Source organism: Bos indicus x Bos taurus, chromosome X (assembly GCF_003369695.1).
Source record: "Bos indicus x Bos taurus breed Angus x Brahman F1 hybrid chromosome X, Bos_hybrid_MaternalHap_v2.0, whole genome shotgun sequence".
In the NCBI taxonomy this organism is placed as follows: Eukaryota; Metazoa; Chordata; class Mammalia; order Artiodactyla; family Bovidae; genus Bos; species Bos indicus x Bos taurus.
The window spans coordinates 20,881,757-20,908,267 of NC_040105.1; positions in this window are offsets into that span (position 1 = coordinate 20,881,757).

Below are 26,511 nucleotides of genomic sequence, written 5' to 3' on the forward strand. Positions count from 1 at the left end.
GTTCTTAACTTCTCTATAATCAAATGAATGAAAATTAAACCAGTGAGAGAACATTTTTCTCTAGAAAAATTAGCTGCAATAAGGAAAAAACTGGGATCTTAGTTCGCCAACCAGGAATTCAACCTGGGCCCTCCTCAGTGAAAGTGATGAGGCCTAACAACTGGACTGCCAGGGAATTTCCAGGGAATACCTAATAATAGTAGTGATGCAGGAAAATAAACATTCAGTTCAGTTCAGTTGCTCAGTCGTGTCCTTGAAGTAAGAATGCCTGAGTGACTTGGAAGTTCTAGGATCTGGTTTATTCTTCACACCTTTTCTTCTTTACGACACCATGAACTGCGGCATGCCAGGCCTCCCTGTCCATCACCAACTCCCGGAGTTCACTCAAACTCATGTCCATCAAGTCAGTGATGCCATCCAGCCATCTCATCCTCTGTCATCCCCTTTTCCTCCTGCCCCCAATCCCTCCCAGCATCAGGGCCTTTTCCAATGAGTCAACTCTTTGCATGAGGTGGCCAAAGTACTGGAGTTTCAGCTTTAGCATCAATCCTTCCAATGAACACCCAGGACTGATCTCCTTTAGAATGGACTGGTTAGATCTCCTTGCAGTCCAAGGGACTCTCAAGAGTCTTCTCCAACACATTTCAAAAGCATCAATTCTTCAGTGCTCAGCTTTATTTATAGTCCAACTCTCACATCCATACATGACCACTGGAAAAACCATAGGCCTTGACTAGATGGACCTTTGTTGGCAAAGTAACGTCTCTGCTTTTGAATATGCCATCTAGATTGGTCATAACTTTCCTTCCAAGGAGTGTCTTTTAATTTCATGGCTGCAATCACCATCTGTAGTGATTTTGGAGCCCCCAAAAATAAAGTCTGACATTGTTTCCACTGTTTCCCCATCTATTTCCCATGAAGTGATGGGACCAGGTGCCATGCTCTTAGTTTTCTGAATGTTGAGCCTTAAGCCAACATTTTCACTCTCCTCTTTCACTTTCACCAACAGGCTTTTTAGTTCCTCTTCACTTTCTGCCATAAGGGTGGTGTCATTTGCATATCTGAGGTTATTGATATTTCTCCTGGCAATCTTGACTCCAGCTTGTGCTTCTTCCAGTCCAGCGTTTCTCATGATGTACTCTGCATATAAGTTAAATAAACAGGGTGACAATATACAGCCTTGATGTATTCCTTTTCCTATTTGGAACCAGTCTGTTGTTCCACGTCCAGTTCTAACTGTTGCTTCCTGACCTGCATACACATTTCTCAAGAGGCAGGTCAGGTGGTCTGGTATGCCCATCTCTTTCAGAATTTTCCACAGTTTATTGTGATCCACACAGTCAAAGGCTTTGGCATAGTCAATAAAGCAGAAATAGATGTTTTTATGGAACTCTCTTGCTTTTTTGATGATCCAGTGGATGTTGGCAATTTGATCTCTGGTTCCTCTGCCTTCTCTAAAACCAGCTTGAACATCTGGAAGTTCACAGTTCACGTACTCTTGAAGTCTGGCTTGGAGAATTTTGAGCATTAATTTACTAGTGTGTGAGATGAGTGCAATTGTGTGGTAGTTTGAACATTCTTTGGCATTGCCTTTCTTTGTGATTGGAATGAAAACTGACCTTTTCCAGTCCTGTGGCCACTGCTGAGTTTTCCAAATTTGCTGGCATATTGAGTGCAGAACTTGCACAGCATCATCTTTCAGGATTTGAAATCGCTCAACTTGCATCACCTCTACTAGCTTTGTTCGTAGTGATGCTTTCTAAGGCCCACTTGACTTCACATTCCAGGATGTCTGGCTCTAGGTCAGTGATCACACTGTCGTGATTATCTGGGTCGTAAAGATCTTTTTGGTATAGTTCTTCTGTGCATTCTTGCCACCTCTTCTTAATATCTTCTGCTTCTATTAGGTCCATACCATTTCTGTCCTTTATCGAGCCCATCTTTACATGAAATGTTCCCGTGGTATCTCTAATTTTATTGAAGAGATCTCTAGTCTTTCCCATTCTGTTGTTTTCCTCTATTTCTTTGCATTGATCTCTGAGGAAGGCTTTCTTATCTCTTCTTGCTATTCTTTGGACCTCTGCATTCAGATGCTTATATCTTTCCTTTTCTCCTTTGCTTTTCACTTCTCTTCTTTTCACAGATATTTGTAAGGCCTCCCCAGACAGCCATTTTGCTTTTTTGCATTTCTTTTTTGCAAATTATATTCCTTGGAGGGATAGTTGAAATTATGCATAAAAAGTGTATATGCTTTAATAGACTTGGACCCAGTAATATCAAATCTAGGCATTTACCATAAGGAAATAATTTTATATATAAATACACACACACACACACACACACACACACACCAAGATGTATATACAAGGCTATTTGCCATATTAATTAAAATAGTTAATTTTTGAAAAATCTTTCAAGTCCAACGATAGGGTCCTAGTTAAACAAACTGCAGTATATCTATTCCTGACTTGGAATAGCAGAAATCATGCTCTTAAAGAATATTTGAAGGAAAGTAGTTTATAAAATCATCTCTTTTGTTTTAGAAAGTTATATCTGTCCAGTTATCAATATAGAATAAAACAGATGAGCTGGATACATGCAGGCACACAAAAATGATAGTAATAGTTTTATACATTATATAGCTATAACTAGTTTTAATTATTTTATTTCTAAAATTTCTACAAAATAACATTGCCTTCATTATAATAAATATTATTTTGATATATCTGGAGAAAATGCTAATTCAAAAAGACATATGCAGCCAGTGTTCATAGGATCACTATTTACAATAGCCAAGCCATGTCAAAGGTATGGTTTTTCCAACAGTCATGTATGGATGTGAGAGATGGATCATAAAGAAGGCTGAGCACTGAAGAATTTATGCTTTTGAACTGTGGTGTTGGACAAGACTCTGGAGAGTCCCTTAGACTGCAAGGAGATCCAACCAGTCCTTTCTAAAGAAGATCAGTCCTAGGTGTTCATTGGAAGGACTGATGCTGAAGCTGAAACTCCAATACTTTGGTGACCTGATGCGAAAAACTGACTCATTGGAAAAGATCCTGATGCTGGGAAAGATTGAAGGCAGGAGGAGAAGGGGACAACAGAGGATGAGATGGCTGGATGGCATTACCGACACAATGGACATGAGTTTGAGTCAGACTCCAGGAGTTGGCTATGGACAGGGAGGACTGGTGTGCTGCAGTCCATAGCGTCGCAAAGAGTCAGACACGACTGAGCGACTGAACTGAACTGAAGGTATGTAAGCAGTCTAGATGAATGGATGAAGAAGATGTGATACATATATACAATGGAATATCACTCAGCCATAAAAAGAAATAATACCATCAGCAGCAACATGGATGGACCTGAGGTTATCATACTTAGTGAAGAAGTCAGAGAAAGACAAATATCATATGATATCACTTATATGTGGACTCTAAAAATGGTCCAAATGATCCTATTTATAAAACAGAAATAGAGTCACAGATGTAGAAAACAAATTTATGGTTGCCAGAGGGGAAAGGGGGAGATAAGAGTTTGGGGTTAAAAGAAACACACTACTATATATAAAATAGATAAACAATTAGGTCCTAGTGTATAGCACAAGCAACTATATTAAATACCCTGTAATAAACCATAATAGATAAGAATATAAAAATATATGTATAACTGAATCACTTTGCTACACACCACAAGCTAACAAAACACTGTAAATCAACTATATTTCAATGAAGCTTTTTAAATGATGTTGACATAATTTTTCAATAATTGAAGAAATCAGTTCAAGTAGCATTGTAGTGAAGGTGTTCTAATAGAAGCATCTCTTGTTTCACCTGCTAAAATGTAAAAATTATTAATAAGAAACTTGTCCCTTTTCCACCACTGCCTCTTAAATGCTAAAAACAATGTCTATGGAACATAGTAGGAGCACAATAATTATCTAAATGAATTAATAAGGGAATGAAGAAAGGAAGAAAAGAATGAAGGGAAATAAGTACATTGTTTTATTTTCATTGATCAAAAGTAAGCATTTCTGTTGCTTGCTTTGTCTGGTAACATCTACTGGCCTACACCTTACCTTCTGTTCAATAATAAGAAAAATGTTAAGTATTCTTACCACAGACAAAACAAAAAAACAAATAAACAAAGGAACATAGGAAAGTTTAGTTGTTGGATGTGTCTATTTCCTTGTTTGTGATGAGAGTATAATGGGTGTTTGCATATATCCAAACTCAAATTGTACACATTAAACATGTGCCATTCTTTGTATATAAATAATACCTCATTAAAACCATTCATTCAAAAAATAAAGGAAAGAACAGAGCAAGGCTTTCAACTCAGAGATCTCTTTTTGTCATACTTTTACATGTGAATAATGGGAACTCCAGTTCTTGGTTTTTGTTTGTATCATTACATAGATTTCACCATCAGGTTTTCTAACTTGTATCAAGATAAAAAGTCAAAAACTATTAGATGGTATTCTTAAAAGAAAAAAATAATGATGTTGCAGTACTGCTGAAGAATATGATTGCAGTTTTATTTAGAACCACTGACTATAATTGTGTATAAATATATCATTCATGTTGTCAGTACTTAGGGACAAATTTGCCAGAATACACCAAAACATTAATAATGGCTGTCTCTGGGGAGACAATTTGGGGAGAACAATCAATTATGAAGTTCTCCTACTTTTATAATAAAAAGTATTTGATTTATGAATAATATAGATGGTATATGTATTACATCCAAGACCTGAACACTTTACCTTCTTTTTCAAGAAACTGGAGAATATCACAGAAATCTGCACTTGTATAGAATTAAAATTTGTGAGTTCTTTTGTCTTACTTGCAAAATTCAGAATTGTCTTCTTTTTAGGAAAAGACAGATATCTACATGAAAATGTTAAAAGAGAAAGACATAATTAGTTAGACAGGTATGATTAATTCTGCACATGGAAAAAATTTCTTTCTTGTGCCATTAGTAAATGACCAGGAAAGAGGAGGAAGAGGAAAGGGAAGAGGAGAAGGAGGTTATGATTTGTTGTTTGTGCATGGCACCCACATGAACACCTATGAAAGAAAAAGAGTAGAGGATCAAGAGTAGTCAGAGAAATCCTTGACCACTTCTCACAGCTAATACATTTAAGAGAAAAAAGGAGGATTGGGTAGGAAGAACCGAAGATTACTCTTCATGTTTCATATGTGTTATGTCCAGAAAATACTGGAACCAACAAGAACACCCAGGAATCTCCTATCTCTGAGCACTGCACAATATGAAATAATAAATATTTAAGTCATTATTTGCTGAGTATTATATTATCCAAAGCATCTTAACTGGTAAATAGGAAAATTTGACTGACAGAACCTCCTATTGGGGCAGTGAATTTTCCCTTATTCAGAAGAGCCTCCAATGAGAAGCACTTTACTAGGATGAGAGCTGACTATAATAAGCAAATTAAACACTTCCTCTAGATGTTTATTTAATGGGGACGCTAAAAACACAGGTTTCTACAGGGAATGGATGTAATTTTATTTTTTTTTAATTGGAAGCATATCAAACAAGGCCAGCTTTTGAACAGTCAGCAGCAATTAGAGAAAGCCGTGAGAAATCAGAAGAGTAGAGAACTTGAGCATCAGTCATAAAGAGACCCAATATCAAGGTCATCTGAGCCAATAGTTTTAACAGCTTTCACACTCGGATGCACCTGGAATACATCACTGGCACTAACAGATTTCAAATGTAGCCGACCAGATGATTTCTTACAATGAACAACCTTGAGGGGCTCAGAGTGAATAATTCTACCTTAACGGAAATACATTGGAAACAATGGAAACAGTGACAGATTTTATTTTGGGGGGCTCCAAAATCACTGCAGATGATGACTGCAGCCATGAAATTAAGACGCTTGCTCCTTGGAAGAAAAGCTATGACCAATCTAGACAGTATATTAAAAAGCAGAGACATTACTTTGCCAACAAAGGTCCATCTAGTCAAATCTATGGTTTTTCCAGTAGTCATATATGGATGTGAGAGTTGGACTATAAAGAAAGCTGAGTGCCAAAGAATTGATGCTTTTGAACTGTGGTGTTGGAGAAGACTCTTGAGATTCCCTTGGACTGCAAGGAGGTCCAACCAGTCCATCCTAAAGGAAATCAGTACTGAATATTCATTGTAAGGACTGATGCTGAAGCTGAAGCTCCAATACTTTGGCCACCTGATGCAAAGAACTGACTCACTGGAAAAGACCCTGATGCTGGGAAAGACTGAAGGTGGGAGGAGAAGGGGACAACAGAGGATGAGATGGTTGGATGGCATCACCGACTTGATGGACATGAGTTTGAGTAAGCTCTGGGAGATGGTGATGGACAGGGAAGCCTGGCTTGCTGCAGTCCATGGGGTCACAAACAGTTGGACATGACTGAGGGACTGAACTGAACTGAATGGAAATACATAGCCAAAAGCAATGGGAATCTTCTCTTGAATACAAGGAATTCTTCAAAAGTTTTTTCACACAGAAGGGAATAAGGAGAGAGGAACTGATGGACCATCTTGGCTTTTCCACCCGAGTTTGAAAATTCAATTAAAAAAAAAAGCAAAGAGCGAGTATTTTCTAAAGGATGAAGAAAGTCAGCAAAACATTTCTATCCTCTCCTTCTCTTCCTGTAACCCAAGTGCTTTGCCCTTAATTAAAAAAATAATTGGGGATTTCTTGGCATATTGTATTGATTGGATAAAAATCTATAATTACGTGGAGAGATGCAAGAACTGGTCCTCTCTCTTTATGCTGACAACTCCATTTCACTTCCCAGGTATTGCTGAAGCGGGTCAGTGCCATTCAAGTTCACAAAACTAATCCTTGAAATTTCCTCCTTACCCAGGACACAAACAATAGTGCAAGCCTGTTACTGCTGACCACTACCTGTAAGTATTCCCTTTCAGCTCCCTTCTACAGCAAACTTCTATTTCCTTTGAGCCCTTCCAAAAGGGTAAAATGTAAAATGTCTGTAATGAGGTTTCCCCAGGTTAAGTAAAGTACATGCAAACATCCAAAGCTTGCAATTTGTGGTGAACTTTCAGCAGTAAGTTTACTGATATGTTTTAGGGCCCCAAATAAATTTTCAACTGGAACCCATTCCTCAGAGTCAGTAAAATCTCTATAAAGCCTGAACTAACTGCTTTTAGGCTTGTGTCCTCTGATGAACCATATGGTGTTTTACATAAATATTTTAACTTCCTCTGGAATCAATATATGTAGCCTTGTGGCATCTCTTCCTAGGCATTTATTTTTGCTGTTTGTAGGCCTTTCCTATAACACAAACACTCTTTTACAATGCCTTCCTATGAAGCACTATATGACATTCCATTTTAATTTTACTATCTCATGGATAGGATGGAGTAAAATGATGTTAACTACATCATGAGAAATGCTGGGCTGGAGGAAACACAAGCTGGAATCAAGATTGCTGAGAGAAATATCAATAACCTCAGATACGCAGATGACACCACCCTTATGGCACAAAGTGAAGAGGAACTAAAGAGCCTCTTAATGAAAGTGAAAGAGGAGAGAGAAAAAGTTGGCTTAAAGCTCAACATTCAGAAAACTAAGATCATGGCATCCAGTCCCATCACTTCATGGCAAATAGATGGGGAAACAGTGACTGACTTTATTTTTCTGGGCTCCAAAATCACTGCAGATGGTGACTGCAGCCATGAAATTAAAAGACGCTTGTTCCTTGGAAGGAAAGTTATGACCAACCTAAATAGTATATTAAAAAGCAGAGACATTACTTTGTCAACAAATGTCCATCTAGTCAAGGCTATGGTTTTTCCAGTAGTCATGTATGGATGTGAAAGTTGGACTATAAGGAGAGCTGAGCACAAAATTGATGCTTTTGAACTGTGGTGTTGGAGTAGACTCTTGAGAGTCCCTTGGACTGCAAGGAGATCCAACCCGTCCATCCTAAAGGAGATCAGCCCTGGGTGTTCATTGGAAGGACTGATGTTGAAGCTGAAACTCCAATACTTTGGCCACCTGATGCGAAGAGTTGACTCATTTGAAAAGACCCTGATGCTGGGAGGAATTGGGGGCAGGAGGAGAAGAAGACAACAGAGGATAAGATGGTTGGATGGCATCACTGACTCAATGGACATGAGTTTGGGTGGACTCCAGGCGTTGGTGATGGACAGGGAGGCCTGGCATGCTGTGGTTCATGGGGTCGCAAAAAGTTGGACACGACTGCGTGACTGAACTGAATTGAAAGGGAATAAGCATTTTCTGCTTCTGCAAAACAGTCCTCCTTACACCCTCTTCTATAGTATACACACATGTGTATCTCTGTGTGTGTTTATGTCCAGTTTTGCTGAGAACACACAGCCTGCCTGATCACTACCTACTCCAGACCTCATGCTGTAAATCAGAGCTCAGAACACCACGCATAATATGCAGAGTAAGCTGAACTTACTGTTACTATACATGAGGGACAAACATCTTCCCTTTATGGAAGATACTGGTTGCTACCCCAGATTCAAGTACAACATAATGGTTAAGGGTGAAGTCTTAGGAATCTGAAGGAGTCTCAGTTTGGCCACTTACAATCAGTTCCATGAATTTGGGTGAGTCCTATAAAGGCCCTAAATCTTTGTTTCATCAGCTGTAAAAGATGAATGGTGATTTTAATTTCTACTTTAGGAAGATTAGATGATATGCACATAGAGCACTAAGGATAAAAAGAATATTAAGATCACACTCAATGGTTTTTTAAAATAAATAAAATGGTATGGGGAAATGATAGTCACACTCAGGCCCATTCAACCTGTCAGTCTTACAAATCGATGTTAATGAATTACAAACGAATTTTTAAAATGTGGTAAATGAATTTCAAAATGTGTTTAGGGAAGTGCTTCCATGGGGAGGATACCTGCTGGGTCTACCTGGGGAACATGTATATTCTTGATCATTGTCTCCCACTGCATGTATGTTCCACTCTTCTCCCTCCATAGGCTGCCTTTTACTGTTTTTCCATGGACATGCTGGAAGGTGGCTGATTTCACAACTCTCTGGTTTAAATTACATTTGTTCATGATATCAGTGTAGATTGAGCTATGCTGTCTTAGCTCCCAGTTTACAGTTCTATAAGACATGCTCTGATAGGTCCAATTTGGATCAGGCATCCCCTATGGTCCAAACAAATGTTGCAGGTAGGAGGGCAGCAGTAACAGGACTCTATCAAAAACAGAGCTGCTAGAACCCCATCCTTGTCTTTGAGGGAAGGTAAACTTCAGAGAAAAGGGACCTTCAAGACTACGGTGTTAAGGTGTTTTCCTCATAAAGCAAGCTCGTGTATTTATCATGTTACAGATACAGTTGCTGCTGCTGCTAAGTCGCTTCAGTCGTGTCCGACTCTGTGCGACCCCATAGACAGCAGCCCACCAGGCTCCCCCGTCCCTGGGATTCTCCAGGCAAGAACACTGGAGTGGGTTGCCATTTCCTTCTCCAATGCATGAAAGTGAAAAGTGAAAGTGAAGTCGCTCAGTCGTGTCCAACTCTTCGCGATCCCATGGACTGCAGCCTACCAGGCTCCTCTGTCCATGGGATTTTCCAGGCAAAAGTAATGGAGTGGGGTGCCATTGCCTTCTCCACAGATACAGTTAGCAGTTCCAATTGTCATGCAGAGACTATCAAAGTTCTTTTTAGACATTTCTTTAAAATATGAACATTTTCCTATTATTTAGGGAATCAACTCATTTATATATTCATTATTATTTACTTTATCACATATTTTATTTATCTCATTTCTGGAAACTTTAAGATAATCTGATGAGCAATATCTACTTCTAATGAATTTTAATAACTGTTTTCAAGGAGAGTACTCACAGTTAACTTTTACATCATCACTTCCTAAGCCTGTTCTCTGTAAAATCTTAAAGTGTTCAATTAATAAATTTTCATGTCTAAAATAAGACAACTCATATCACTTAAATTTATCTGGCCCCAAAACATTTACATGAAACTTAGCTTCATTATCTTAGGTTCACACTTAGATATTTATATATTAGCACCAAAAATATATGTTGAGCTTTACACTGGTGATTTAGACAAAACAAAGATGTTTCTTGGCACTATCTACTTTTTACATCATTCTCAACCACAAATAAATTGATTTAGGGTAACTCTCTCAAATACAACATAGATTTTTTCTTATTTACTACAGATCGAATTCATTATCATATCTCATTCATTTATTATTGATGTGTTAGCTCAATATATCAGTTTGTTATGCTGAGATTTTAGTAGTCTATGTAGAAAACTAAATAAATATTAATCACACACACTGACTGCTTCAGAAAATATCTTAAAGCATAACATTGGATGTGCCAGAAAATATAAATCTTAAGATCACAAAAGGTATTACGTGAGGTCAAAAAGCCATGAAAATAAAGAAAATAAACTATGTGGTTAAACGTGGATTAAACCACTGAAGGAATGGTGTTTCAAAGCAAAACTGGTTGGTTCAGAACAAAAGTTTCATGGAATTTTTCTTGCCAGTTATTTTCTTTGCTAGCTTATATATTTTTTGAGATATTCAATCACACAAAGTATTACGGTAGGGCTAGGAGTTGAGCATTTTCCTAGCTTTATTAAGATGTAACTGGCATACAGCATCATGTAAGTTTAAGGTGTACAACATGTTGACTTGATACACTTAAATACACTGCAAAATGATTACCACCATAGCAACAGCTAACACTCTAATTCATCACATAATCATCATTTCTTTTCTATGGTGAGTACATTAAAGATCCACTCTCTTAGCAACTTTCAGGTATATTATACATTATTAACTACAATCACTGTGCTCTACATTAGCTGCTCAGTTGCTCCATTTCTCTGACCCTAAAGATTTGATATACATCCTGTCCGTCCCAACTCTGAACAGAGACTCCTAACTCAACCAAAATTTTGTGTAAAGAAGAAATGACCTAGATCACTGGGTTGACGTGCTTAGATTGCCAAGCCAAATGATCTCCATCACTGGGGGCAAGGCCCACTGTTAATTCAGAAACCTAACTCTGTAAGTTTTCATGGCAAACCATAATATCTCCTGAACCCTCAATCATGAGCTGGTATAGCTGGTATAGCTGCTTTACCTAGCAGCACAGTGAGAAAATGAATGTGCACAGAAAAAGCCCTGTGTTTAGACTGATGACAAAACTGAAATATGGAGTCTCTGGCAAGTATACACATCCCAATCCAGCACCTGAGCCCTAATTCCTCTGACTCTGGAATGTACACAGAAAGCCGTGTAAAATCATTATTCATTATTCTGCCAGCAATTCCACCACTTGACCACCTGAACTCCCCTTGGATAGCAGGCACCACCACAGAGATTATCACTAAAAACACTACCATTGTGACAGTGGGATCTAACCATGTTCCTAACAGTACTGGGAAGACACAGCTGCAACTGTGAGGTCAAGGCAGGGTCTTTCTTCTGGAGCTTAGGTCATGAAAAGCTCTCTGGCTTTGAAAGCCAACAGATCTGGGTCCAGTATAAGCTCTACCATATTACATACATATCTTGAAAAAAATAAAACATATATAAAATTTTAAAATAGCAGATATTGACACTTAAATTCAGCAAATATTAATTTTTGTCATGTTTATTCTGTTAAGAAATTAAAGATTATAGAGTGCTACAACTCTTCTCCTTTATCCTACTTTCCTTCTTTGTACTCCAGGGTAACTATTTGAAGTTGGTGTGTATTCTTCCCATGTATATTTTATATGTTTACTACATATCTACATGCTCATAACCAGTATATAGTATTTTCTTCATGTTTTAAATTTTACATAAATGGTGTCATACCATATGAATTCTTTCGAATTCTTTTTCTCATTGTGTAGTAAAGTTTAGCAAAGCTGATTTATGTAGATCTGGTCCTTTCATCGAAACTGCTGAATAGCATGCTATTCTATGACTATGAGACAATTTATGCATTACTCTAGGGACAGACATATAGGTTATTTGCAGAGGGTTTTTTTTGGTATTACAAACAATGCTGTTTTGAATATTCTTATACATGTCTCTTCATGCATGTGTGTAGGAGTTCCTCTAAGGTATATACAGGACTATTACTCAAATAAAATATACCAATATGACAAAGTCAGTCATTTGTAGCATATGTTTAATTCTGATTGGTTGGTGCCTCTGATAGCAATCATCAAATACTTTGAATATCACCTAGAAGAGAAGAATATCACCTAAAAGAGAATATCACCTAGAGGTATTTTGAATATCACCTATATCACCGAGGTCATAAACTATGCACAACTTCACCTTCACCATACCAATAGCTCTTCAAAATTGTTAAACCAACTCACAACCAAACTAGTAGTTTGTGTATTCTTGTTTCCCCACAATTGATATGGTTAGGCTTTCTAATTTTCAGTGGTCCAATGAGTATGAAATGTTATCTTGTTTTGATTTGTAGTTTCCTGATTAGTAATCAGGTGAAACGCCTGTTTTTCAGCCAGTCAGAATTCTTCTCTTGTAAATTGCCTCTCCTTTTGTAAAATGGAGCCTTTACTCCATCTTCTATGGGGCTATACTTCTCTTCAAGAGGATTACAAAAGTAGAGGGGTATAACTTCTAATTAGGGGGCCATAGAAACCCCATTAGGAAGGTGATCAAAGCTGAAACCTGGAAGAATTGAGGAAGGGGGCCATATAGGGAAGTATGTACAAAGACCTTGAGACATATTTGTCAATTAAGGAGAACAAGGACAGAGTGAGGGAAAGAAATAATAAGAGTGATAGGAGTAATCAGAGACCTAACAATGATATTGGAGGTCATGATAAGAATTCTGAATTTTATTTTAAGTATGATAGAATGACCCAGGAGGATTTTCAGCAGAGGAATGGCATGTTACAATTTCAGTTCAGTTCAGTTCAGTCACTCAGTCGTGTCTGACTCTTTGCAACCCCATGGATCACAGCATGCTAGGCCTCCCTGTCCATCACCAACTCCTGGAGTTTACCCAAACTCATGGCCATTGAGTTGGTGATGTCATCCAACCATCTCATCCTCTGTCATCCCCTTCTCCTCTTGCCCCCAATCCCTCCCAGCATCAGGGTCTTTTCCAATGAGTCAACTCTTCGCATCAGGTGGCCAAAGTATTGGAGCTTCAGTCTCAACATCTGTCCTTCCAAAGAACACTCAGGACTGATCTCCTTTAGGATGGACGGGTTGGATCTCCTTGCAGTCCAAGGGACTCTCAAGAGTCTACTCCAACACCACAGTTCAAAAGCATCAATTCTTCAGCGCTCAGCTTTCTCTAGAGTCCAACTCTCACATCCATACATGACTACTGGAAAAACCGTAATTTTGACTAGATGGACCTTTGCTGGCAAAGTAATGTCTCTTTTTAATATGCTGTCTAGGTTGGTCATAACTTTCCTTCCAAGGAGTAAGCATCTTTTAATTTCATGGCTGCAGTCACCATCTGCAGTGATTTTGGAGCCCCTCCAAAAAAGTCTGCCACTGTTTTCACTGTTTCCCCATCTATTTCCCATGAAGTGATGGGACCAGATGCCATGATCTTAGTTTTCTGATTGTTGAGCTTTAAGCCAACTTTTCCACTCTCCTCTTTCACTTTCATCAAGAGGCTCTTTAGTTCTTCTTCACTTTGTGCCATAAGGGTGGTGTCATCTGCATATCTGAGGTTATTGATATTTCTCTCAGCAATCTTGATTCCAGTTTGTGCTTCATCCAGCCCAGCATTTCTCATGATGTACTCTGCATATAAGTTAAATTAGCAGGGTGACAATATACAGCCTTGATGTACTCCTTTCCCAATTTGGAACCAGTCTTTTCTGTGTCCAGTTCTAAGTGTTGCTTCCCGACCTGCATACAGATTTCTCAAGAGGCAGGTCAGATGGTCTGGTATTCCCATCTCTTTCAGAATTTTCCACAGTTTATTGTGATCCACACAGTCAAAGGCTTTGGCATAGTCAATAAAGCAGAAATAGATGTTTTTCTGAAACTCTCTTACATCCCTCCAGATGGATTGGGAGTCTGAAATTAGCAGATGCAAACCATTATATACAGAATGGATAAACAACAAGGTCTTACTATAAAGCACAGGAAACTATATTTAATATCCTATAATAAATCATAATGGGAAAAAATTTTTAAGATAAAAAGGACCAAAAAAGACAGTAAAAGTTTCCCTGCAACTACAGAATGAAGAGAGGGCTGTATGAGTAGAGGAGAAGTAGGGAGACCATAACAGGCTCTTTGTCTTTGTCACATTGAAGGTTTGTAAAGTTACGAAGCCACTGTGATAATTTCCTGGGACTCATAAAAATATGCTACTCTGAACTGAAATCTCAAATGCAACAAATGGTGTTCTTTCTACTTACTTTTATTGGACAAGCCACATTTAACCCCAAACCCAGAAAAACATAAGAAACAGTGGAAAAAACAAGTGATGTTAAAAGTGTTGCTAAACTTGTTTACCTCTGTTTGTACTGGCCGGTTTGTGCATTTTTCTTTAACTCAAAAGAAATCAAGGCCTATTGAGGACAGTTACTACCTGTGGATAAAATGGTGTCAAATGGCTCAGGTGAAAGCAGTAGTTCTCCCTAGATTGCTGTATGAGCACTACTCCTCAGTGATGTTGAGGGGTCATAACTTATCTTCCCTCTCAAGACACGCTGGCTATCTGATAATGAATTTTCCCAATCCTGTCTCACTCTCCAAGGTGTTCTAATTGATTTTTCTCTCTGTTGTTTAGAATCTAAGGCTATTTCATTAATGGGATTCTTTTACACAAACAGAAAAACTCAGCATGACCAAAGTCAGAGTGGTCAACAGCTCAGTGCTTTCCTGCCTCCCAGCTCTAACACCTTATTAGGTCTGATAACCCCAGCCTGCCTGCCAGTCCACAGCTGCTTCATGTTGTGTTCTTCAAACACATTCTGTTTCTGCATGGAAATCACCAGTTTGATGTGTTATGTGTTATTCCTTAGAACTGATTTCCCCAAACTGTGATGTGAAAATGAATCACCTAGAGACCTTGGTAAAATGCAGATTTGAATTTAGTCCATCTGGGGCAGGGCCTAGGATTGAGCATGTACCAGGGGATGCTGATGCTGGTGATCTGAGGACCAGATTTCAGTAATGAGGTCCAAGGCTGAAGTCAACCACAGTTTAAAACATTATTAAATTTGTTCCATATATATATATAAAACATATATATGGTATATATACAACATATGCATATATAATATATGAAATAACATATGTGATATATATATATATATATATATATATATATAACAAAAAGAAGGCTGAGTGTCAAAGAATTGATGCTTTCAAACTGTGGTGCTGGAGAAGACTCTTGAGAGTCCCTTGGACAGCAAGGAGATCAAACCAGTCAATCCTAAAGGAAATCAACCCTGAATATTCATTGGAGAGACTGATGCTGAAGCTGAAGCTCCAATACTTTGGCCACCTGATGGGAGGAGCCGACTCATTGGAAAAGACCCTTATGCTGGGAAAGATTGAAGGAAGGGGGAGAAGAGGATGACAGAGGATGAGATGGTTGGATGGCATCACTAACTCAGTTGACATGAGTTTAAGCAAACTCAGGGAAATAGTGAAAGACAGGGAAGCCTGGTGTCCATGGGGTTGCAGAGAGTCAGACATGACAGCGACTGAAAAACAAATATATAACATATATATATATATATATATGATGCATATATATATATAAAATATACACTCATATAAAAAGAATGTATTTAAAACAGTTACAACTCATGGATAAAGAAGCGTCAAATGGCTTGGGTGGTAGTTATCACCATGACTTTTTCTTAGAGGATTATTTGGTAAAAGAAAATTTGAAAACATATCTAGGTATGGTATACATAATAATGACATACCATCTTGCATTGATAGCCTAAATACTATCTCCCGTATGTAGTAAGATCTTTTTTATGAAAGGGGGGATGTATACTCATCTTTGGTAGAATTTCTTCAAGGTCAATAGCTCACAATGCTGAATGCATGAAACCCTCAGCCCTGGCTATCAAAGTACACCCTCAAGACCAGCAGCAACAGAATCACCTGGAAACTTGTTAAAATTCCAAACTTGGGGCTTCACCCAAAATTTACTCAATCAGAAATGCTCTTCATAGAGCCTAGCTATCCTCTTTGAACAAATCCTCCAAGTGATTCTGAATTTTCAGAACTATAGCTCTAGAGGACTAGTTGCTTTATTTCCATTTCTAAATATATAGCACTCATATGATTTTCTTAAATATACAGAAAGGGTAAAAAGAAAATATGACTCCCATAAACTTCATCTTAATAGTGCTTTGCACATATAAATGAATTAATAAATACAAACCAGGCAAAAGGGGGAAGATTAGTATAATTTTCCTCATAATTTACAGTATATCTTCCTTCTTTACTAATGCAACTATTAACTATTCATTGCACAAATGAGGAAACCCAAAATGTGATACAGATATTAACATTTTAAATTTTAGGCAATTTATAGCCAGCAGTAAGCTCTCTGGAGGCCAGCTTGATATTGCTTTGAGGGCCACTTCTCAATTTCTTATACAAAGAGTATCTAGTCATTGTTCTTTTCTCATCTCAAAGTTTATTCCTCCTGGGAAGAATCCATCTGAACCATCCCCTCAATATAATTGACTATTTATATGCAGCTATTACTGGCAAACTTCACCCTCTTGAGGGCCACTAACCATGCCTGGGCCTGACTGTGGGATACTTTTATGATGAAATGTCACCAGAAGATGTGAATCTAACTATGGAAAAACTTCAGGCTGGCTTTCTAAAGTGTTCTATGGAAAAATTACATCAGGTGGCACGGATGGGTCCACTTCAGTCCAGGGCCCTATTATTAATTAAAAAAAAAATGCTTCTCAGAAGTAACTGGTAAATTCTAATCAATTTCTCAGTGAGAGCATTCCCCTGAGTTTTCATCATAACATCTAGTGCTGGCAGTGGCCCTAAAAGAGCGAGAAGTAATTTCATGTCATCATTGAGGATTAGAATCTGTAACATTTCAACAGCAAATACACTTCATAAATCACAAATATCTCTGCACTGCATTTTAATCAAGACTTCTTGGAAAAGTTACATTTCATATCATAACTTTTGCTCACCTTTTACATGGTATGTTTTCAATATTTTTTAACCAGTATGTAACTACTCATTTAAAAAACAATATTTTAATGTCCTGAAAATCAATGTTATCTAACAAAAGAATAAATCAAGCTAATAGCTTTGTAATAATATACAAAATATTAATGAAAAATTTAGGCAAAATTATTAATAAACTTACAATGGTTAATTTTATATGTCAATTTGGCTAGGCTACAGGACCCAAATATTTGGTCAAACATTACTCTGGATGTTTCTGTGAAGGTGGGTTTCAGATACGATTGATGTTTAAATAGATGGTCTTTGAAGAAAACAGATTAATTCCATAGTGTAAGTGGGTCTCATTCAATAAGTTGAACGCCTTTAATAAAAAAGAATCTGAATGTTCCTCAAGCAAGAAGGAATTGTGCCAGCACACCTCCTTTGTACCAAAGTACACTCTTCCTTGTGTCTCCAGACGGCTAGAGTAACCTATCAGGTTTTAGACTTGCCAAGCCTCCACAACCATGTGAGCCAATTCCTTGATCTCTCTCTCTCTCTCTGATGTGCACAATCTACGCATATGTGTTTGTATATAAAAATAAATGCTACACAACTATATTCAATAACCTATTATAAACCATAATGCAAAATACTATTAAAGCAAGAATATATATATGTATAAATGAATCACCTTGCTGTACAGCAGAAATTAAAAAAACACTGCAAATCAACTAAACTTCAACAAAAATATTTTTAATTCAATGCTAGATACAATGTGTATCCTATATATATAGAATATATATATATATATATATATATAGGATGTATATATATATAGGATTATATATCAGAGAAGGCAATGGCACCCCACTCCAGTACTCTTGCCTGGAAAATCCCATGGATGGAGGAGCCTGGGAGGCTGCAGTCCATGGGGTCCTCTAAGAGTCGGACGACTGAGCGACTTCACTTTCACTTTTCACTTTCATGCTTTGGAGAAGGAAATGGCAGCCCACTCCAGTGTTCTTGCCTGGAGAATTCCAGGGACGGGGGAGCCTGGTGGGCTGCCGTCTATGGGGTCGCATAGAGTCGGACACGACTGAAGCGACTTAGCAGCAGCAGTAGCACGGTTATATATATATAGGATATATATATATATATATATATATATATAGACATATATATAGACATATATATAGACATATATATGGACATATATATATATCTGTGTGTATACAAATGGTATTAACAGAAAATTGTATGTAAAACCACATATTTTATCATTTAATGAAAACCAATCAGAAAAGTTTATCTGATAGAATTCCCAAAGAGAAAATACTCTCTCTAAAGCAGCCACTCTGGTGTGCTTATTTACTAACCCAGGGACAATGTCCCCCCACCCCTCCCCCCCAGGGAAATTCTTCCTGGAAGAAGAAATAGGCCTTTAAAAATTAGATAGGCTCTTATCTGTCTGGCACATGCCCAGCATGGGACAGTTGGAAGAAAGGATCTGTAAGGATTCTGCCTCCCCTTCAGTGCAGCAATAGTTAATTTCTTGGGTTAGAACCTACCATTTCCAAGAATAAGGTCCCTCATCTTCCTTGGCAATAAAAGATAACCTCAACGGTCCATTCAGGACTGCTCCAGCTCTGGAAGACGGGAAACTAGAACTTTATCTTCTTGACACATGTTGTTTTAGCACTTAATGAAATAAATGGCTTCTAGATTGCACATCATTATTCACATACTAAAACTGTTTTAAAAGATTTTCAATTTGGACCATCTCTTATCATTTTGATTTTTTCAGCTATGTTGAGGGAGTTCCATGTATTAAAAAATCATAAATATCCAGCATTAAGTCTGCAAGAAGAACAGATGAAAAATTAATAGTATGTCATTGACAAGTTCAAATTAAAGTAACTGTGCCCTGTGTTCACCTCAGGTAGCAGTTTTAAGAGGTCAGTGTCAATTAAAAAATTAACTATTCTTAAAACTGGTAAAATATCCCTTTTCTCATGAAAGTTCAGGCTTTTTTTTTTATTAACTAAAAATACATGGGCTTTACGTTTGTGTTCTTTGAACTTGCAACCAAATATATTGGTTATTATGCACCACCTCAGGTAGGATTTCTCATAAAATTCCAAGTCTTGTTCAAGGCTACACAACAGAGAGGAAGCTGGAGAATCATCAAAGAGTCCAGATAAAAGAACGATAATGATGGAAACAGGGTTGCAAAATAAGGTCTTCCCAGAGAAAGAAAATTGAAAAACTAAGGAAAAATTTAATAACCAACTTCAATTGCTAAAAATGATGATGAGCAACCAAGGCATAGTGACTTCATTTGAAATGTAGACCAAGCTAAAATAATAGCATAAGCTTGCAACAAGTGTATCAGGTAAGACAAAAAAATAATGTTTTTTAATTTTCTCTCCAAGTTAAAGATTAATAAATCTTAACATATATTGTAGAAGATAGATGATGGAAGTTTTTTCTATACATTCATTGGCACTTTCACCAAGCAAACCTGTCCCTGCCACCTGTTACTCCAGGTTACTCATCTCCTCCCTCCATGTCGTTTGCTCTGTCTTAAACCTCCAGACAGATGTATTTCTACTTTAGACCTCTGCGTTTATGATTTCTTCTGACTGAAAATTTCTTCCTACAGGAAGACACTTGGGTCATTTCCTCTTCTCCTTCACATATTTCCTCTAAAGCTACAGTCTCACTGAAATCTGCCCTGACCACCCTCCCTTTCAACTGCTTCTATTACTATTCCTTGACTCACTTATTGTCTTTAGTAGTCTGTCTCTCTCTCTCTCTCTCAGGAAACAAGTTGCCATGTTGGAAAAGCCCACATGGTAAAGAAAAGAGGATAGTCTCCAGGAGACAACCACAAAGAAGGTGAGGCCCTTAGTCTGTCTCACAGCCCACCAAGAAGAGAATCCCACTAACAACTGCATAAGCTTAGAAGTGAATCCTTCTCCACTCAAGACTTAGATGACAACAGACTACCTCTCAATTAAAGCGTCTGAGAGACCCATAACAATGAAGCCAGATAACCTCTGTCCAAATTCCTGATTTACAGAAACTGTGAGGTAATAAACACACATTTTAAGTCACATTTTGGGTACACAATAATAGAAAGCCAATACACATAATTTCTGTAGGCATTTTTAGTGGGGCTGTGTTAAATACAGAGATCAATACTATAGGGGAAAATAGAATCTTTGCTATGTGGAATCTTCCAATCTTTGTACACAGTATGTTCTCCATTTATTTCAGTTTTCTTTGATTTTGTTAATCAGTACTTTATAGTTTTCAGCATACATATCCTTTACATATTTTGTTAGATTTATACAAATGCATTTCAATTTTGGAGTGATTAAAATTTCAGTTTCCATTATTCATCGCTAATATATAGAAATATAACTGATTTTTTGTCTTTTTACCTCATTACATTCATGTATTAGTTCTAGGAAGTGTTGGTAGATATAGGGGTATTATCCATAAAGAATTGTGCTGTTTGGAAATAAATAGTCGTATTTATTTCTTTCCTTTCCATTTATACACTTTTTCTTTTTTGTTCCTTATTACATTATCCAGGACTTCTAGTACAATATTGAACAGTAGTGGTAAGAATGGGTATCTTTGCCTTGTTCCTAACCTTACAGGGAAAGTGTCCAGTCTCTCAAGAGTAAGCAATGTCAGCACTGGGAGTTTTGTAGCTGCCCTTTACCAGGATATTCCCTTCTATTTCTAGTTGATTCTAGTTGTTTTCTTGTTGATTCTTTTATTTACTTTCTTGACAACTTTCATAATGGATGTTGAATTTTGTCAAATGCTTTTTCTATGACAATTGATACAATCACTGTGAGGTTTCTAAACTTAGATTGTCAATATGGTAGAATTTATCAGTTGATTTTCAAATATTAAAACAGCCTTTCATTCTTGAAACACACCCTCACTTGAACTGTGATGTATTATTCTTTTTATATGTTGGTATATATTTTTAGCTAATATTTTGTCAAGGATCTTTAGGTCTCTGGTCATGAGGAATATTGGTCTATAAGTTTATTTTTTAGTATTGCCTTTATATGGTTTTGATATCAAGGTACTGGTGGTCTCATAAGATAAGTTTGGAAGTGTTCCCTCCTCTTCAATTTCCTGGAAGACACTGTGTAGAATTGGTATTATTTTCTCCTTAAATGTTTAGTAGAGTTTGTGAAATGATCTTGGCCTTTAGATTTCCTTTTTTGAAGAATTTAATTATCACTTCAAGAGTCATGGAATTACTTGGAATATCTATTTCATCTTCCCCAAAAATGTTTAGAGTTTTTGATGTTTGAAGAATTCTCCATTCCACTGAAGATGTTGAAAGTACATTTGGAAAATTATTCATAGTATTATCTTATTACTTTTTTGGGTTTTTTCAACTTTATTGAGGTATAATTATAAGATAAATGTTTTAAATATTTCAAATAAAATTTTAAATATTTAAAGTATACAGCATTATTTGATATTCATATACATTGTGAAAGAATTCCCATAATCAAGTTAACATGTCTATCACTTTATATATTTACATCTTTTTGGTATTTACCTGTTTTGTGTTAACATTTAATTTCTACTTTCTTAGGAGATTTCAATTTTACAAAACAGTGTTCTCAACTGTAGTCATCATGTTATACATATTTTATATGACATTCTCAGAATTTATTCATCCTGTAACAGAAAGTTTGTATCCTTTTACTCACCTCTCCTTATTTCCCCCAGCAACCACTTTCTACTCTGTTTCAATGAGTTTTTTTAATATTCCACATATAAATGATATCATGCAGTATTTGTCTTATTTCACTTAGCATAGTGACTTTATTTCCTTCATATATATATATGTAGAAGTGGGGATGATGGACCATATAGTAGTTTTATTTTTATTTCTTGAGGAACCTCCATACTCTTTTCCATAGTGGCTACACTAATTTACATTCCCACCAACAGTGTATAAGGGTTCCCTTTTCTCTACATTCTCACCAACGTTTATCACCTCTTGGCTTTTTGATAATGGACAATCTAACAGGTGGAGGTGTTATCTCATTGTGGTTTCGATTTGCATTTCCTTGATGATTTGAGATGTTGAGCACCCTTCAATGAACCTGTGGGCTATTTGTATGTCTTCCTTGGGAAAATGTCTATGCAGGTCCTTTGCCCATTTAAAAAATGGGGTTAATTTTTTTGCCATTGAGTTGTATCAATTTGATTCCTATGTCAGAGAATATAGTAGCATACATTTTATGATTTCAATCTTTTTAAATTTAGGTTTTGTTTTATGCCCTATAAGGCAGTCTCTCCGGATGAATGTTCCGTGTGCAGTTGAGAAGATTGTGTATTCTGCTGTGGATTGGTTGACGGTATATAAATGTCAATTATATTCAGTTTACTGATGACATTGCACATTCTTCTACATCTTTGCTGAAGACTTTCTATCAGTTTTTATTAATTACAGAGAGGAGAGTATTGAGGTTTCCAACTATAAATGTGGTTGGTTTTCAGTCCTTCCATCTATTTTTCATTCCTCTGATCTCTTTTGTGCTTTTAGTTATTTTTAACATTTTTAGTGTTTCATTTAATGTTTTTCTTTCTTTTTTAACTACATCTCCTTATGCAGGGTTTAAGGAATATACATACTGAAAATTTTTTTAATTTTTTATTGAATGATAATTGCTTTACAAAATTTTGTTGTTTTCTGTCAAACCTCAACATGAATCAGCCATAGGTGTACGTATATCCCCTCCCATCTCCTGTCCCATCCCAACCCTCCAGGTTGATACAGAGCCCCTGTTTGAGTTTCCTGAGCCATACAGCAAATACACATTGCCTATTTGACATATGGAAATGTAAGTTTCCATGTTACTCTTTCTATACATCTCACTCTCTCCTCCCCTCTCCCCATGTCCATAAGGCTATTCTCTGTCTGTTTCTCCATTTCTGCCCTGTAAATAAATTCTTCAGTACCATTTTTCTAGATTCTGTATATGTGCATTAGAATATGATATTTAACTTTCTCATTCTGACTCACTTCACTCTGTATAATAGGTTCTAGGTTCATCCACCTCATCAGAACTGACTCAAATATGTTGCTTTTTATAACTGAGTAATATTGCATTGTGTATATGTACCACAACTTCTTTATCCATTCACCTGTCAATGGACAACTAGGTTGCTTCCATGTTCTAGCTACTGTAAATAGTGCTTCAATGAACAATGGGATATATGTCTTTTTCAATTTTGGTTTCCTCAGAGTATATGCCTAGGAGTGAGATTGCTGGGTCATATGGTGGTTTTATTCCTAGTTTTTTAAGGAGTCTCCATACTGTCTTCCATACTGTATCAATTGATACATTGGCTGTATCAATTTACATTCCCACCCACAGTGCAAGAACATTCCCTTTTCTCCACATTTTCTCCAGCTTTTATTGTTTGTATATTTTGATGATGAATATTCTAACCAGTGTGAGGTGATATCTCACTGTAATTTTGATTGGCATTTCTCTAATAATGAGCAATGTTGAGCATCTTTTCATGTGTTTGTTAGCCATCTGTATGTCTTCTTTGGACAAATGCCTATTTAGGTCTTTTTCCCACTTTTTGATTTGGTTGTCTGTTTCTCTGGCATTGAGTTGTATGAGCTGCTTGTATATTTTGGAAATTAATCCTTTGTCAGTTGTTTAATTTGCTATTGTTTTCTCCCATTCTGAGGGTTGTCTTTTCATGTCATCTGCAAACAGTGAGAGCTTTACTTCTTCTTTTCTGATCTGGATCTTTTAATATATTTTTCTTCTCTGATTGCTGAACTAAGGACTTACAGAGCTATGCTGAATAATAGTGGGGAAAGTGGACATCCTTGTCTTCTTCCTGATCTTAGGGGGAATGCTTTCAGGTTTTCACCATTGAGAATAATGTTTGCTGTAGGCTTATCATATATGGCCTTTACTGTGTTGAGGTATGTTCCTTCTTTTGTAGAGTTCTAATCATAAATAGGTGCTGAATTTTGTCAAAGACTTTTTCTGCATCTATTGAGATGATTATATGGTTTTTATCTTTCAATTTGTTAATATGGGGTATCACATTGATTGATTTGCATATATTGAAGAATCCTTGCATTCCTGGGATAAACCCAACTTGATCATTGTGTATGAGCTTTTTGAAGTGTTGCTGAATTCTGTTTGCTAAAATTTTCTTCAGGATTTTAAAATCTGTGTTCATCAGTGACATTGGCATGTAGTTTTCTTTTTTTGTGCTGTCTTTTTTCTGGTTTTGGTATCAAGGTGATGGTGGCTTCATAGAATGAGTTTGGAAGTGTTCCTTCCTCTGCAATTTTTTGCAAGAGTTTTAGAAGGATAGGCATTAGCTCTTCTCTAAATGTTTGATAGAATTCTCCTGTGAAGCCATCTGGTCTTGGACTTTTGTTTCTAGGGAGATTTTTGATCACAGCTTCAATTTCAGTGCTTGTAATTGGGTTGCTCATAATTTCTAATTCTTCCTGGTTCAGTCTTGGAAGATCAATCTTTTCTAAGAATCTGTCCATTTCTTCAAGGTTATCCATTTTATTGCCATATAGTTCTTCATAATAGTCTCTTATAATACTTTGTATTTCTGCATTGTCTGTTGTAACATCTCCTTTTTCATTTCTAATTTTGTTGATTTGATTCTTCTCTCTTTTTTTCTTCATGAGTCTGGCTAAAGACTTGTCAATTTTGTTTATCTTCTCAAAGAAATAGCTTTTAGTTTTATTAATCCTTACTATTTTTTCTTTCATTTCCTTTTATTTCTGTTCAGATCTTTATGATTTCTTTCTTTCTACTAATTTTGTGGGTTTTTTGTTCTTCTTTTTCCAGTTGTTTTAGGTGTAAAGTGAGGTTGTCTACTCGATGTTATTCTTGTTTACTGAGGTAGGATTGTATTGCTATAAACTTCCCTCTTGGAACTGCTTTTGCTGCATCCTATAGGTTTGTCATGTTTTCATTGTCATTTGTTTCTAGAAATTTTTTGATTTCCCTTTTGATTTCTTCAGTTACCTGTTGGTTATTTAGAAACGGGTTGTGTAATCTCCACGTGTTTGTATTTCTTACAGTTTTTTCTTGTAATTGATATCTAGTCTCATAGCATTGTGGTCTGAGAAGATGCTTGATATGGTTTCAATTTTCTTAAATTTACTGAGGTTTGGTTTGTGACCCAAAATGTGGTCTATCCTTGAGAATGTTCCATGTGCACTTGACAAGAAGGTGTACTCTTCTGGATTTGGATGAATGTCCTGAAGATACCAATAAGATCCATCTCATCTAATGTATCATTTAAGACTTGTGTTACCTTATTAATTTTCTGTTTTGATGATTTGTCCATTGGTGTGAGTGGGCTGTTAAAGTCTCCTACTATTATTGTGTTACTGTCAATTTCTCCTTTTATGTCTGTTAGTGTTTGTCTTATGTATTGAGGTGCTCCTATGTTGGGTGCATAGATATTTACAATTGTTATGTCTTTCTCTTAGATTGATCCCTATAGTGTCCTTCCTTATCTCTTGTAATCTTCTTTATTTTAAGGTCTATTTTGTCTGACATAAGAATTGCTACTTCCAGCTTTCTTTTCCTTCCCATTTGCATGGAATATGTTTTTCCATCCTCTCACTTTCAGTCTATATGTGTCTTGAGGTCTGAAGTGCGTTTCTTGTAGACAGCATATATATGGGTCTTGTTTTTGTATCCATTCAGTTAGACTGTCTTTTGGTTGGAGCATTTAATCCATTTACACTTAAAGTAATTATTGATATATATACTCCTATTGCCATTTTCTTAATTGCTTGGGGTTGGTTTTGTAGATTTTTTTCTTCTTTTGTATTTCCTGACTACATAAATCCCTTTAACATTTGTTGTAAAGCTGGTTTGATGTGCTAAATTCTCTTAACTTTTGCTTGCCTGAAAAGCTTTTTATTTCTCCATCAATTTTGAATGAGATCCTTGCCAAGTACTCTAATCTTGGTTGTAGATTTTTCCCTTTCAGTACTTTAAATATATTTTGCCATTCCCTTCTGGCCTGCAAAGTTTCTGCTAAAAGATCAGCTGTTAAGCATATGGGCTTTCCCTTGTATGTTACTTGTTGCTTCTCTCTTGCTACTTCTAATATTCATTCTTTGTGTTTAGTCTTTGTTAGTTTGATTATTATGTGTCTTGGCATGTTTCTCTTTCGGTTTATCCTGTAAGGGACTCCTTGTGCCTCTTGGACTTGACTATTTTCTTTTCCATGTTGGGGAAATTTTCAACTATTGTCTCTTTAAAAAATTTCT